This window comes from Peromyscus eremicus, chromosome 14 (genome assembly GCF_949786415.1).
Source record: "Peromyscus eremicus chromosome 14, PerEre_H2_v1, whole genome shotgun sequence".
Classification (NCBI taxonomy): domain Eukaryota; kingdom Metazoa; phylum Chordata; class Mammalia; order Rodentia; family Cricetidae; genus Peromyscus; species Peromyscus eremicus.
This window is the reverse complement of record NC_081430.1, coordinates 82,278,479-82,293,671: the sequence shown is the minus strand read 5'-3', so window position 1 is coordinate 82,293,671 and position 15,193 is coordinate 82,278,479. Positions and strand designations below refer to the sequence as shown.

The window sequence follows — 15,193 nt, the reverse complement described above, 5'->3', positions numbered from 1 at the left end:
AGCCCTTTGACCTCCTTTTTGGTGACCTGCCTGTGAGAAGTCACGTTGATTGACAGTCACCAAGTATGGACATGGTCCTTACTTCTAAGTTGTACTTCCTTCAACTGCAAAAGAGCTGCCTATTCTTTTTTTTTTTTTTTTTTTTTCCTCGAGACAGGGTTTCTCTGTGTAGCCCTGGCTGTCCTTGAACTCAGAGATTTGCCTGCCTCTGCCAGAACCTTTACACACTGAGTTGTGGTGAGGTAGGATGGGAATAGGCCCAGGTCAGAACATCTCTACTCCTCAGACTCAGCAGGAGCCCAGCAGTTCTTTAGGCATGAAGTCTTCTCAGATTTTTGTTCCTCTGGTCTGTTTTCAGAACACAGATGACTGCTTAGAATAAACTTGTCCATCTTCATAGTTTTGATTCTTTTAAGGAGTTGGATTTGCCGATCTTTTCAGTTGGCCATAGTCACAAGATTAGTTATTTTTGAATCTCTAATAATCTAGAGAAAAAGTTGAGACTTTTGGGGTGTACCCAAGCTGGGTGTAGTGGTGCACACCTTTCGTTGGGAGGCAGAGGCAGGTGGATCTCTGTGAGTTTGAGGCCAGTCTGGCCTATATAATGAGTTCCAGTTCAGCCTAGGCTATATAATAAGAATCTGTCTAAAAAAAAAAAAAAAAAAAAAAAAAAAAAAACCCGCAAACAAAAGTATATCCCAAAAAGAAAATGTTTAGAAAAATGAGAAAGTGTCTCTTAATTCAACCCCAGTGTTACAGAGAAGGGAAAGAGGAGCTGGATGTGGTGGCTGAAAGCTGGGGAGGAGAGTTTTCCAGATTCTCATTCTAGGAACTGAAATAAAGCTCACACAGATTGCCAAGCAGCATGGAGAATTTATTTAAAGCATCACAAAAAAGTTAGAAGGCACTACAGTGGATCAGTGGGAAACACTCAAGGACATCCTTGTATAAATGTCCAGAGAAAGAGTTTAGTTGCTGATGGGTTTAATGAGGCAGTTCTCTGTTCTGACTGATAGGTTATAGGTCTTATACTCATTTTCTACTGTGCATGGCCTTACCCATAATGCATCAGGCTTTATGCATAGACATAAGATGATGAAGAGAAGATTTTCCCCAGAAGTTTACATGAGGACATAGTTTTGTCCTACTGCACATGTGTCCCAAACCAGATCAGGTTAGATCATGCCCCTGACATAGACCAGGATAGATTGGGAATATATTTGAATGGAAATAGTGTAAATTTGATTGTCATTAGGGGCAGAGAAACATACTATTGTTCAGGAAGATTGTAGGAGCTAGGTTGCCAAGTAGATTAGTAGAAGAAGAGGTTGTATATAACTCAATTCAAGTTCAGTCCCAGATTGCTAAACTCATGATTTTCTGCCTCACCTATAATTTTAAGCTCTTGGAAGGCTAAGGTGAGAGGATATGAGTTTGAGTGGAGCCTGGGGTATGTAATGAAACCCTATGTTTTGCTAGTTTGGTTGGTTAGTTTGGTATTTTGTTTTGTTTTGTTTGTCTTTTTGACAGGGTCTCACTATGTCACCCTGAATGTCCTGGAACTCTCAATGTATCCTAGGCTGGCCTCAGATTCCCAGTGTAGTTGATGATGGCTCCATTTTTTTAAATTGTCACAAATGAGGCTTCTCTTCACTTAAATAAAATTACCTTTCTTAGGAATTTTTTTTTCTAAATTACTAAATTTGCTGCCATGTGTTGATCACCTCTGAGCTTGATTGTGTATGTAGTTTCTATGGATAGATAGCTGGGACTTTTATAATAATAATAATGAACCATACTCACATAACTGATCCCTACTCTTGGTACCAACCAAACACTTATTTCCTCCTTTCCTTTCTCCCCTCTTCCCCTCCATCTCCTCCTCCTCCTTCCCTTCCTCCACATTGATGAGTTTTATTTGAACGTTTGTTTTACATTCCTAAACAATGAACCCCAGGATTTCCCCCCTGTGTCTCCCTTGTGGTCTATAACTCCAGCTGAGTTATAGACCACAGTGCAGCCAAACTGAAGGATGGGCATGGATTTTTCTGCCCTTTTCCCAGGGATCTGAATCACTCCACATTTGTTCAGCCTTGCTGCGAGGCTCATAGCAATTTACCCAACTCTGTGAGCCTCGATGATCTCAGATCCACCAGTGTGACTGTGCCTCGTCATCACAGTGTCTAATGTGACTTTGGAGCATGGCCCAGTAAGTCTGACATTTGCCTTTCTATTTGGCATTGTTCATGCTCTTGGGAGCATGACAGCATCAGATAGGACACTCGTGTGCACCATTACAGCAACACAGAAAGATGCAGCAAAGAGCTTATTCACTTATTCTGAGTCATCTTCCCGCCCCTGCCCCCCCCCCCCCACTGTTGCTAGGGATGAACCCAGGGCCTTGCACACGCTAGGCAAGCTCTCTGCACCTAAGATACACCTCCTACTCATCCACCAGTGTTTTGTAACAAACATAATACCAGATCCAAAATGTCAAAAACATAATGTTGACTGGAAAAGGCAAATCACAGGAGCTGAAGAAATCGCTCAATGGTTAAGAGCAGTGACTGCTCTTGCAGAGGACCCAGGTTCGATTCCCAATACCCACATGGTGTCTCCCAATTACCTCTAACTCCAGTTCCAAGAATCCCCTTCTGACCTCCCCAGGCACCAGGCATGTACACAAGGCATGGACATATATGCAGGCAAAACAGATACACATAAATAAGTAAACCTTTTAAAATTTAAAAAAAAGGACAAACAGACTGGCTTTTAGAGCTTGCAGGTGGCTGTCTAGAATGAGGTTTTATTCTGCTTCATGGTGTTATGTGAGGCACCCAGAGGCCTCACCCGCATGTGGTTAACGTAATCTGCCCAAGCCCTTCGTTCTCTTAAGCCTTTGCAGAACCGCACTGAGAGGTCCCATATTGAAGCTCCGTGTCAGAAGGCAAGTTAAGGGTCTGTCTGTGTCAGGCAAAGTTGTGAGAGAAAAACAATTTTAAATGGGTTTTTAAGATTACTTTTCAGTGAGCAAAAGACTGATATTGGGAAAATATTGAAACAGGCCACAGTAGACAGGCACCATGCCATCAGGTCTTCCCCTCTTACACTGTCTTTGCTTGATGGACATGGTCCAGCTGCAAAACACTGCAAAAATTCTTATCTATAGAAATGCAGATGAGGATGGGCCCTAGAACACTGCTGCTCCCTCTCTCCCTCGCCCAGATGGCACCGTGGCATCCATTAGACAGGTTAACTGTCATTTATCTGTCTGGATGCCAGCTTTGATGGTTACCTTAGAGTCGGTTGTATTATTTTACTGCTCCCTCACCAGTTAATCTTTAGCACATGTTCATTTTTTTCCTTTTCTTTTCTTCTCTTTCTTTTTTTTTTTTTTTCCAAGACAGGGTTTCTCTGTGTCTGGCTGTCCTGGATCTCGCTCTGTAGACTAGACTGGCCTCGAACTCACAGAGATCCGCCTGCCTCTGCCTCCCAAGTGCTGAGATTAAAGGCGTGTGCCACCACCCACCCAGTAATTTTTTTTCTTAAGGTACTGAGAGTCAAACCCGTGGCCTACTGAATGAATGCTGAATGAGTGTCCAACACTGAGCTGCATCCTGAGTGTGGCACGTATTAATTATATCTGTATGAATCATAGTTTTTCTTTTTAAGAATGATTTTTCTGTAACAAGAGGAATAGATACTCTTTCATCTGACCTTTACGACTAGTGCTTAGAAAATAATACCCCACAGGGTCATGCTTTGGTGTTCTGAGCATCTGTTGAGGTTCTTTATTTTGTCTTTCGTCTTGTTTTGCTTCTTTGAGACAGAGACATTTCCCCTCCTGTCTGCCTTTTGACAGGTTTTGTTTATTCATTGTTGGTTGTTTCTTGAGACAGGGTTTCATGTATCCCAGGCTGTCCTCAAACCTGCTAAGTTACGGAAGATAACCTTCATCTGCTGAACCCCGACACCCCCCCCCAGCACCCCCCACCCCCATCTCCACCTCCTGAGTGCTGGAATTACAAGTGTATGCTACCACACACCATGATGTTCATGTGGTGCTGGGGATCAAACCAAAGCCTTTTTCATGTTAGGCAGAAGACTCTACCAACTGAGCTGCACCCCTAGTGACCCCCTGTGTCTTTGGATCTCCATTGTAAGTCTCCTATATTATATAAAGCATGGTTGGACAAGCATATTGTGCTTTTTCCTTGTTAATGTCTCTGGTTATAAGACTCTTAGGATGAGGGTGATGTTCCACACAAATTGCCCAGCTCCCTGCTAAGCCCCGGCAGTCCCGCAGCCCACTTATAAAATAAACACACAGACGCTTATATTATTTAAACTGTTTGGCCTAATGGCTCAGGCTTCTTGCTATCAAGTTCCTATATCTCAAATTAACCTTTATCTATTAGTCTATAAGTTGCCGCATGGCTCATGGCTTACCGGTACCTTACATCTCACTTTTCATGGCAGTGGCTGATAGTGTCTCTCTGCCTCAGCCTTCCACTTCCCAGACTTCTCCTCTCTCTTTGTCCCCGCCTATACTTCCCCGCCTATACTTCCTACTGGCCAATCAGCACTTTATTTATCAATCAGTCATCCACAGCAGACAGCTAGTTACTCCCTGACCAGACACTGGGCCCTAGGAATTATTTAGTTTCCTTTATTCTCTCCTCTCTTTTTTCACGTTGGAGACTGATGTAGTTAGGGTTACCAACTGTGATGAAACACCATGACCAAAAGCAAGTTGAGGAGGAAAGGGTTTATTTAGCTTACACTTCCACATCCCTGTTCATCAACAAAGGGAGTCAGGACAGGAACTCTAACAGGGCAGGAACCTGGAAGCAGGAGCTGATGCAGAGGCTGTGGAGGGGGGCTGCTTACTGGCTTACTCTTTGTGGCTTGCTAAATCTGCTTTCTTATAGAACCCAGGACCACCAGCCCAGGAATGTCACCACCCACAATGGGCTGGGCTCTCCTCCATCATTCAATAATTTAAAAATGCACTCCAGCCAGGCGGCAGTGGCACACACCTTTAATCCCAGTACTCGGGAGGCAGAGGCAGGCGGATCTCTGTGAGTTCAAGGCCAGCCTGGTCTACAGAGTGAGTTCCAGGACAGACTCCAAAGCTACAGAGAAACCCTGTCTTGTAAAACCAAAATAAATAAATAAATAAATAAATAGAGTAAATAAGTAAGTAAATAAATAAATAAGATGTATTTATTTGTTTATACAGTGTTTTGTCTGTCTGTATGCCTGCAGGCCAGAGGAGGGCACCAGATCTCATTACAAATAGTTGTGAGCCACCATGCAGTTGCTGGGAATTGGACTCAGGACCTCTGGAAGAACAGCCAGTGCTCTTAACCGCCAGGCTATCTCTCCAGCCCTTTCTTCAACTTTTTAGCAACTGGAAATACAGCAATCCTTTACTAAGAAACTGATACACTATGGGGCTGTGGTGGCGCATGCCTTTAATCCCAGCACTCGGGAGGCAAAGCCAGGTGGATCTCCGTGAGTTCGAGGCCAGCCTGGTCTACAGAGCGAGATCCAGGACAGGCTCTAAAACTACACAGAGAAACCCTGTCTCGAAAAACCAAATAAGTAAATAAATAAATAAGAATAAATAAAGAAATTGATACACTGGAGGCTCAGAGGCTGAGCATTGTGGTGCGTGACTTTAATCCCAGCACTTGGGAGTCAGAGGCAGGTAGATCCCCATGATTTGAGGGCAGTGTGGTCTACATAAGAAGTTCCAAGCCAGCCAAGGCTACATAGTGAGACCCTGTCTAAGGAAAAAAAGAAAAAAAAACACATCAGGGTTTTCTTTATGATGAAGGTCATATCTGTCTAGTCTTCATTCTTCATTCTAAACATGTGAACACATGATACATACTTAACAAATGGATATTTCTTAGATACTTACCCATACAGAAGTGCTAAATATTATGTCATAGAAATGTAAGAGTCCTTGACCCTTGGAAGTTACAATCTTGTTAGAAAGAAAGATTATATACAGTTAAGAACCCAAATGAGTACCAGAGCTACACAGAGAAACCCTGTCCAAAAAACAAACAAACAAGCAAAGAACCCAAATGAGCAAAATAGACAACAGATTCATTCATTCATTTATTCACTGGTTCACTGAGCAAATATACGTAGGAAATGTGCTGTCCAGTAGTAAACAGGAAAGGCATGAATAGGTACTCCTTCCTTAAGCTTTGTCTAAAAAGGACTGTGAACAAGACACCTGGCAGTTAGTTATATACAGTGTCTCCAGCTACAGTAAGTGATGTCGTTTTGGGTACCTGAAGAGAAAAACTCCAGAGATGCCCGAATAAGACTTATATGGAGTCCTTATTTACCACCAGCAGGGCTGTCCCAGGCAGAGTAGTGGGAAGCAGCCTGACCTCCAGTTTGTTCCAGTTTTTAAAGGCAAAAACTGCAATTGAGATGTATACAGAAAGGCAGCTCTGGACATCTGCAGCAAGCAAGCCTTGTTTACAGAAGCAGAGAGATAGCAATTAAGTGGTCAGGTGGTTCCCATAACCTTTAGGTCAGGGACACATTGTTTAGGAATTTATGGCTGGTCCAGAGACGAGTTTGCTCTAGGAATTTATGGTTGGTCTAAGTGACCAGAGACCAGTTGACCCAAGATAAGTTTTAGCTATTCAAGTATTTTAGGAATACTTTCACAAGATATCATAACTATAGTTCAGTAGCTCACTACAATGTTCAGGATACTATGGGAATATATCAGAAGAGAGCCTGACCCTGACAAGGCAGGCGTTGAGGGAAGAGAGGATTGGAGGTACTAAGCCCTGTCAGAGGAAATGGTGTTTAGACTAAATATGGAGGTTGACAGGCCAGATTAGGCTAGCAGTTATGGACGGACAGACGGCAGGAAGAATGGGTTACAGATGGCTGCTGACCAAACCTGAGGATCAAGGACAGCTGCTAGTCTGAGGTCAGCCTCGTCTACACAGTGAGTTCTAGCCAGCCTAGGCTACAGTGTGAGAACTGCCTGAAAACCAACAAAAACCGACCCAGACTGTGAGAACACCGTGTGTGCAAGTCTGGAGACAAAAGGAAACAGTGTGTTCTGGTAACTGAAATAAAGTTTGAAGCAAGGAATTTGGACTCGGTGAATTAAGGCACTTGTCGCTAAACCTGACAACCTGAGTTTGATCCCTGGAGCTCATGTGGTGGAAGGGAGAGATCTGACTCTTGCAACTTGTTCTCTGACCTTCGAGCACTCCCTGGTGCACACATGCACATATACATAAAACAAACAAATATAAAAAATGGAAACCAGGAATCTGAGTCGAGTGTTGAGGCCAAAGGTGAAACGGTTAGGTCTCTGAGGCAGTCCGAATATCCAGAGTTGAGCTCAGCCTGGACCATCGGAGGATTTCTGGCAGTTAGATAAAAGCCAGCATTCCTCGGGAACTTGTGAAGCCAGTTCAAAATGGAGTCGTTTCCCTGACCTCTGGCAGCAGGGACTAGGGCTCCATTGACATATACTTATGGGTGCACATCAAGTCCATGCTGGCCTGAGGCTCCCTCACAAGTGCTTGTTATACATCTCAAAGCCTTCACGCCAAGCATGCTGGCTTCTCACCTCCTCAGGCTCCCCTCCCAGATACCCAATTGTTTTCTTTATAACAGCAAGGCTCCCCCTGCTCTGCTAGTCCCACTACGCTCTCTCTATTCTCCCATGCTATTCTCCCCTCTCTCACAGATAGCTCTGGCCATGTCCAGTCCTCTTTCTCTCTCTTTTCTGAACTCCTCCAGATGCCTCTGGCTGTTCTCTCTCTCATAGCCGCAATAAAAACCTTAAGCATAGCCATGTCTTTTATTGCACCCCTTGCGTACAAAAACCAGGTCATATAGAACTTTGTAAGCTATGTAAGAGATTGCAGGTTTAGGGCTGGGGTATAGTCCCCTGGGGAGTGCTTGCCTGGCATTCAAGAAGGGAGGATGTGGGGGAAGAGGAAGAGATTATCCCAAGATCAATGAAAGAACTAGTAAAAAAGCTTAGTGTTTTCTTTTTCTTTTTTTTTTTCTTTTTTTTTTTTTTGAGACAGGGTTTCTCTGTGTTAACAGTCCTAGCTGTTCTGGAACTCATTTTGTAGACCAGGCTGGCCTCAAACTCACAGAGATCTGCCTGCCTCTGTTTCTCGAGTGCTGGGATTAAGAGCATGTGCCACCACCGCCTGGCTTTAGTGTTTTCTTTTTATAGGAACTGAATCTGATTATATTTGTCATGCTCTTCTGTTGGCTGGTTGGTTCTTGAGGTCGGGCCTTCCTATGTAGCCCAAACTGACCTCTCTGTGAGTTTGAGGCCAGCCTGGTCTGCAGAGCAAGCTCCAGGATAGCCAAGGCAACACAGAGAGACTCTGTCTCAACACACACACACACACACACACACACACACACACACACACACACACACTCCAAAAGAAAAAGAAATCAAGATATTTGGCTGAAATAAATAAAATGGATTTTAAGTGCATGGTACCGGAAGCAGGAAACCTGAGAAAAAGATAACCATGACCTAAATGAAGTCAAAATAGAGGAAATGGAAAGAAAAGCACAGATGTGGATATTTAGGAGTCAGAGCCAATAGCTCTGAGGATATCCAGCCTGAAGTGGAGCTAGCCAATTGGGAGAGAGCACACATGGGTATACAGAGCTCAAGACAGACAGCTGGACTAGAGATACAGACGTGCAAGTCGGGATCTGTGGGACAAGATGAGGTCGCTCAGGAAAGAAAGACACATTGAAAAGGAGACACCCTCAACGCCCACACAGAAAGAACCCCGAGCTTTGGGGACAGTGATGTTTAGACTTGATTGTCAACTTGAAGAGATTAAAAATCACCATGGGAAAAAAAAAAAATCACCATGGATACAAACCTCTGGCTGTGTCTGTGAGAGGTTTAACTGAGGTCCGAAGACCCAAGGCAGCAGCATCGCAAGGGGACAGAGGTCTAGGCTAGGTAAGAAGAAACAAGCAGCAGTCCCCATTCATCTCAGGCTTCCTGATCAGCTGCCTCGGGCTACCATGTCTTCCCTGCTGTAGTGGACTGCGCCCTCAAACCGTGGGCCAAAACAAGTCATGCCTTCCTTGAACTGTTCCTGTGGGGTATTTTGGAACAGTGCTGGAAAACATAACTAATGCAGAAAACTAGAAAAAAAAAAAAAGAGTCCTCGAAGAAACAAGGAGAGGATGCGCAGAGATGGGGAAGGAAAGTGGAGCCGCAGAACGCCAGGAGGTCAAAGGAAGGGGCTGCTTCCCAGAGGAGGGCGTGGAGAGTAAGCTCAGGAGGCAAAGTAGCACACAAACATGAGGACCTGAGTTCGGGTCCCCGTCACCCACGTAGGAATCCAGGCATGGTTCTAGCCCCAGGTTTGCTGAAGGGTAAGCAGAGGCAGGAGGGGCCTGAGGCAGGAGGATCCTGGAGGACTCACTGTTTGAGCCAGTCTAGCTCAAACAGATTCAGTAAGGGACCCTACCTCAAAAAATAAGAGAAGAATTGAGGAGGACCCATGATGTCAACTTCCGGCCTCCATACATGCATGTACAAGTGAACACACACACACACACACACACACACACACACACACACACACACACACACACACACACGCATGTGCGCACCAGCATGGACTTCCAGTACAGTTCAGTGGTGGAATGTTAGCCTTAACACGCCCAAGGCTGTGAATACCACCCCTAGCTCCACAAACCAATAAAAAAAGAGACCGAAGTTGACAGCGCCCAAGGCTGTAGAGAGAGAGGCCAAGGAAGATGAGCCTATGGTGTGACTTTTGATAGTTAACCCCGAGGAAATTACTTTGGTAAAATGTCACGGTGTAGCTAGAGTTTTCCTGCCTGGCCCACATTCAGGACAAATCTCTATCACCTGCCAGTCCCACAGCCACTCAGACCCAACCAAGTAAACACAGAGACTTATATTGGTTACAAACTGTATGGCCGTGGCAGGCTTCTTGCTAACTGTTCTTACAGCTTAAATTAATCCATTTCCATAAATCTATACCTTGCCACATGGCTCGTGGCTTACCGGGATCTTCACATGCGGCTTGTCATGGTGGTGGCTGGCAGTGTCTCTCTCACCCAGCTTTCCACTTCCCAGAATTCTTCTCCTTGTCCCGCCTATACTTCCTGCCTAGCCAATGGCCAATCAGTGATTTATTTACTGACCAATCAGCAACACACTTGACATACAGACCATCCCACAGCATCACGGGTTGTTTCAGCCTATCAGGAAGTGGCCCTGGAAGTGAAGTGGACTCCCTGTCTCTCCAGATCCAAGCATGTTTGTTTCGAAGTGTCCCCACCCCCACCCTCCACCCCCCACTCCCGCCCCCAGACCCCTTGTTCAGGGATGGGCTGGCCCCATGGCCCCATGACAAGGAAAAAGAACAATGGAACAGAGTGAGACTCCATGCCCTTGAGGACAGCCCAAGGGAGAAATCCTGTGAACAGAGGTTACTATTGTCTGTCAGATGGTATAAAATGTCTGTGGAAAGGATCAGAGCCCAGAACCCACTGATGGAGAAACCTCAGTCAGGGACTCCCACTGACCGCCTCTCCCCAGGCCATTTCTGCTGGAGGTTTGCAAGCCCTGTTTGTTGGATGGTGTGGCCTTTGTTTGCTCTCTCAGACTGTTCAGTAGTTTCTGTTTGTTGGATGCTGTAAGCGCCCGATTTGAGATTTGAGTATATTTTACCATCAATCTGATGCTTCTACTTATCTGCTTCTTGTTACATGTTCTGTTGTTTTTTAATTTAAAAATGTATTATTTATTGTGTGTGGGTCTGCATTCCATGGTGCACTCGAAGAGATCAGAGGACTTGAGTCTGTTCTCTCCTTCCACCCTTACCTGGGCTCCAAGGACGGAACTCAAACCCCCGGGCTTGTGCAGCAAGCTCCTTCACTCACGGAGCCATCTCCCCAGCCCCTTGTTCTTTGACTTTTGCGTGCTGTGTGCGTCATAAACACTCATTTGAAACCAAAAGTGTCTGTTGTAGATCATCCCCCGGACCACTTGCTGTAACTCATCCTCTGTTCCAGTGGTTCTCAACCTTCCTAGACCCTTTAATACAGTTCCTTGTGTTGTGGTGACTGTTAGTTATCATGCGGTGCTGTGTTATTCATTAAGCGGTGTTGTTTACCATTGGAGAAAAGCCACGAGGTAGGACAAAACCCACTGTAAGAGTTTATTAGGAGAAGGAACAGAGGGGAATGTGCTTAGGCCTATGGAAGGTTGTGCATGGAGAGAGAGGAAGAAGAGGTGGGAGGAGTCTGTGACCCACTTTTTGTGGATTCCCCCCATACATGCGCATATGGGTTTATGTGGCTGTGCCACGCATGTGCATAGATTACATAATCACGCTGAGAGCAGATTATGTGATCACACTGGGTGCAAATCACGTGACCACGCAGTGCATGGATTATGTAGGACATAAGGCCCTGGAATGACTAAACATCTTGCCTGGCTAGTGGACAGCACATGTGCAGTCATGTAGCTGGGGGAGTGGCCAGGAATTCCAACAGTGACCCCCAACCATGAAATTATTTCATAACTGTGATTTTGCCACTGTTATGAATCACAGTGTTACTATCTCTGTTTTCTGATGGTCTTCGGTGACCCCTGTGAAAGGGCCGTTCAACTCTCAAAGGGGTTGTGACCCACAGGTTGAGAACCATTGCTCTAGCCAATCCTCTGGAATGTACAGAACAGAGATCTGAGAGCACATGGTGAATGGTGTTGCTGTACTGACACTTTCCCAGACTGTTAGCTAGAGCACCAGAATTTTTGCCCCTTTTACCTGTACCTTGTTTAACAATTCTTTGCGTATATTTTCTCTAGGTTTGAGCCTAGAGATTGTATTTCGTTCGTTTTTTAGAGCCTGAGTGAGCTGTAGTCTTTGACGTCTATATGGAATGCAAAATAGCTGGGTGTGGTAGTGCATGCCTTTAGTCCCAGAGCTCTGGGAGGTAGCTCAAGGCCCTCCTGGTCTACATGGTAAATTCCAAATCAGTCAAGGTTATGTGGTGCGCCCCTATCTCAAAAATAAACAAAAGAGTATAAACCAGGTGCTTCATATCTGTATCCTATAGCTTGGAGCTGAGTGCTGCAATAGGAGGGTTATTGAGAGTTTGAGGACAGCTGGGTAGCCTGGGCTACAGAATAAGACCCTGTCACAAAAACAACAACAAAGCACAACTTATATTTGTTAACTTTTTTATTTTTATTTATTTATTTTTTTAATGCCAAAGGCCGTTTATTGAAGGAGGGAGGAGGTCTTGAATACAGGCTTACAGCATAATGGGAGAACCCCGGAGGGCAGAAGTTCGCTACCGATGTTTTACAATCTTGCATCTAAGCTGTTAACGCCCATTATGTAGGATACACAGACAAGGAACTTCCCTTAAACATTCAGGGGGGTGAAACCCGGGAGGGAATTAGCATAGGGAGGATATCAAGGTCAAGGTCAGCAAGCAAGGCAACAGTTACCCAAAACGGGGGCCAGGGCCCTACAGGTCCCCCCTTTTACTAAAAAATGAGCTTCTGATTTAGGTTGCGTGGGACGTCAGCAGGTCACCTTACCCATCATGGAGACGCCTGACCAGGCCACACAGGCACTCTGTCTTAGGTTGGTGAGCACCCCCCCGCCAGGCATTACCGGTCTCTGAATTTTTCAAAACAGAGTTTCTCTGTATAACAGTCCTAACTGTCCTGAAACTCACTTTGGTAGACCAGGCTGGCCTCAAACTCACAGAGATCTGCCTGCCTCTGCCTCCAAAGTGCTGGGATTAAAGGTGTGCACCACCACCGCCCAGTCATGTATTTGTTAATTTAATGAAATGTCTAGGTAGGGGTCTTCCTAAAAAAAAAAAAATGTTTTACATTTATTTAATGAGTGGGGTATGTGTGAGTGTGTGTGTGCATGCACATACTCAAGTGCCCACAGAGCATCCACACATTCATATACAAGTATGAGCATACACCGTAGTACACATGTGGAAGTCAGAATAACTTGTGGGATTTGGGAGAGAACCAAATGATCCCCCCTCTACCATGTGAGTTCAGGGGGATCAAACTCAGGCCATCAGGCTTAGCAGCAAGTGCCTTTACCTGTAAACCATCTTACCAGGGCTGGAGGGGTTGTCATGGCAATTAAGAACACTTGTTGTACCAGGTGGTGGTGTTGGTGCACGCTTTTGACCCCAGCACTCAGGAGGCAGAGGCAGGCGGATCTCTGTGAGTTCAAGGCCAGCCTGGTCTACAGAGGGAGTTCCAGGACAGGCTCCAAAGCTACATAAAAGAAACCCTGTCTCGAAAAGAAACCAAAACAACAACAACAACAAAAAGAACACTTGTTGCTCTTGCAGAGGATCTGGGTTCAGTTCCCAGTACCCATGTGGCATCTTACAACCCTTCATAATTCCAGTTCCAACACCCTCCTCTGACTTCCCTTGCAGGTGGTACACATACATACACGCAGGCAAAACAGTTACACACAAAATAAAATAATTTTTTTTTTGTGATGGCGGTTCTCTGTGTAGCTCTGGCTGTCCTGGAACTCACTCTGTAGACCAGGCTGGCCTCGAACTCACAGAGATATGCCTGCCTCTGCCTCCTGAGTACTGGGATTAAAGATGTGCACCACTACGATCCTGCAAAATAAAATAATTTAAAAAATTAAACCATCTTGCCAGCTCCTAAAGGTCCTTTTTTGGAACAGGGTTGGTTTCAAACTCACAGTGGTTCTGCTTCTGCTTCCTGAGTGTTGGGATTACAGATATGTGAAATCACAGCCAGTAGCACCAGACTATTGAGAACCTTAACTCAGGGAACAATTTGTAATCCTCACAATGTGAGATCCATAACTGAAAGATTGTATCATTATCATGGCCCATTTCATCTTATCTAAATGTTTTCTTAACTGAGTTAGTTTTACATTTCAATGTGAATGGGTATGCAGTACTATTGTTAAAGTGAGTGTTGAATTTCCCCAAAGCCTTTTTTCCCTTCAGTAAGGGGGAAACTGGAGTAGACATTATTACAGTACTAACACCTTGCTTGTCATTTCAAAAACACCTTTTAAACGTTTACATTTTTTTCTTTTATGTGTATGGATGTTTTGTGTGCATGTATGTCTGTGCACCATGTACATGCTTGATGCCTACAGGGGCCAGGAGAGGGTGTCTAATCCCTTGGGGCTGGAGTTATGGTCATTTGTGGGCTGCTGTGTTGGCGCTGGGAATTGAACTCTGGTCCTCTGGAAGGGCAGCCAGTATGCTTAACCCCTGAGCCATCTCTCCAGCCCCTTCACAAGAATCTTAAAGCAGGAGTTGAGTGGAGTGATTGCTTAGAGCAGGGGTTCTTTACAGAAAAAGCAGGGGCATCCTAACTGACATCACTTACAATTCCCCTTTTCCTTTTCTGTTTCCAGATTCAGATTGTGAGAATCCAGAAGACGAGGCCCAGCATCACAACTGGCTTAGACACGTGTTTAAAATAGCTTCTGTCTCTCTGCCTTAGCTAATCAACCGATGCTTTGGGCTCCTTTGGTACCCAAAAAAGCCTTGGAGATACGCGGCTCCAGCAGTCTGCCTTTCCCTGTGTCTTCTGAAGAACCACTAGGCAAGGGCTTGTAGTTCAAGTGAACTGTCAGTTCACTCTTGTTATGATTTGACTATGACACATCCCCACAGGCTCAGCTGATGCACTATTTTGGAAGATTTGGGAAATATTAGGAGGAAGGGCCTGATTAGAGGAAGTGGGTTGTGAGCGTGGGGGCTTCGAAGAGTGTCTTATTCCTGGGTTCTTCTTGTCTTTATTTTTCCTTTCTGTCTATCCTGAGCTGAACATGCTTTACCACATGCTCTCTGCCGTGACGTTCAGCTTCCACACAGGCCAGAAGCAACAGAGCCAAGTGACGACGACGGTGAACCGAAACCCCGGAGACCGTGAGTCTAACCGGTCTCCTTCCTTATGCTGTTAATCTCAGATCATCATCACAACAACAAAGAACTGCCTGACATGTACTTCAGAGAGCGTTCCCAAGTCAGCCACCCTCCCTGCCTGGGAAATACTTTGCAGAACTGTTTCAAGTGATTATATTTTACTTTTCAAAAACTATTATATTTTACCATG

At 45.1% G+C, this 15,193-nt stretch overlaps 1 long non-coding RNA gene across 1 annotated transcript in view; it reads left to right on the top strand.

Annotated features, from left to right (window-relative positions):
- LOC131924307 (uncharacterized) overlaps positions 1 to 15,193 on the top strand; it is a 21,356-nt gene extending 6,163 nt beyond the window's left edge. The window contains exon 2 of the long non-coding RNA XR_009382846.1: positions 14,490 to 15,193. This is a non-coding gene — a long non-coding RNA (uncharacterized LOC131924307). The remainder of the gene's footprint in view (positions 1 to 14,489) is intronic.